Raw genomic sequence first — 1,549 nt, 5'->3', positions numbered from 1 at the left:
TTTCATCCAATAGTTTTAGCATCTATTGATGAATCTTATGTGAAAAATGTATGAACTGCTTTTTATGAACACTTTTTAAAGCCTTTATGAAAGTATTTTCTCTTACTGTATTTTCACTTTTTGCTTAACCTAAATGTGGCCCTTTTTTAAAATCCTAAACTCACTTGGCAGTTTTAGAATGGTAGTTGGTTGCTGCTATAGTTTGGATGTTTGTCCCCCAAAATCTCATGTTGAAATTTGATCCCAATGTTGGAGGTGGGGCGTGATGGGAAGTGTTTGGGTCATGGGGGGAGATCCCTCATTAATGGATTAATGCCATCCTGGGGAGGGGAAGCAAGGAGTTCTCAATCTATTAGTTCCCTCAAGAGCTGGTTGTTATAAAAGAGCCTGGCCCTTCTCCCTCACTCTCTTGCTGCCTCTCTTGCTATATGATCTCTGCACATCCGCTGTCCTTCACCTTCCTCCATGAGTGGAAGCAGCCTGAGCAGAAGCAGATGCTGGTGCCATGCTTCTCAAACAGCCTGCAGAACCGTAAGTCTTAGAAATCTCTTTTCCTTATAAATTATCCAGCCTCAAGTATCCATTTATGGCAATAAGAAAACAAACTAAAACAATTGCCCTAAGTTGAAATTAACCTTCAGGGTCTTCTAAGATGCAATTTAAATTATCTTTCAGCATTCTCTACAGCATTTCAGGACAACAAACTAGCACACCCAGTGTTCCTCAAATATATCTTCTCCAGAGCTCATGCCAGGCCCCTTGTCCAAACTTCCTGGGTGGTCTCCTCTCTACTCATCTAACACCCTGGCATATACTTGGAAGGCCCACTGGGCTGTCACTTCTAGCAATGTGCTCAGTAGAAAGCCATCTCACCCTTCCCGATGGACTATTTTCTGTTTTTAGCCACTGCCTTACAGCACAGTTGCCTTTAAAGCGGTTGATAAAATAGATATAAAATGTATTTAAGATAAAATGTGTAACTATGCAGCAAACACTAGTGGACCTACCATCCAGTTTAAGGAAGTTACCATTACCTTTGAAAGTCCATTTCCCCAATCACGTAATTCCCCGTCCTGAAAGATAACCACCATCCAGAATTTAATATTTCTCATTCCCTTCCTTCCCATTGTTGTCTCATCACATTTGTTGGGTTTCTTACACAAAATGATTTGGTTTGCATGCTCTGGAACTTCATATAAATGGAATTATTCTGCATATATTTTCTGAAAACCTGCTTTGTTCGCTTAACATTATGTTCCCAAGAGTTGTATTGTGTTAAGTTATTACATTTAGCTGTAATTCAATTGTTTTCAATACTATATAGTACTCCTGTGTGTGAATATAAATTTTTTAATCCATTCTTCTTTTGATGGGCATTATGGTTGTTCCCTGTTCTTTTGGCTATTATAAACAGGGTTTTATGGACATTCTTGTAAGGATGTATGTAGGAATAGAATTGACAGTTTTGTGGGTATACATGGATTCAACTTTACTAGATAATGCCAAATTGTTTTCCAAAGTGGTTGTACATCACTTTGTTTTTTTTTTT

The sequence above is a fragment of the Colobus angolensis genome, unplaced genomic scaffold (genome assembly GCF_000951035.1).
Source record: "Colobus angolensis palliatus isolate OR3802 unplaced genomic scaffold, Cang.pa_1.0 Scaffold15, whole genome shotgun sequence".
Taxonomy (NCBI): Eukaryota; Metazoa; Chordata; class Mammalia; order Primates; family Cercopithecidae; genus Colobus; species Colobus angolensis.
This window is presented reverse-complemented; position numbering follows the sequence as displayed.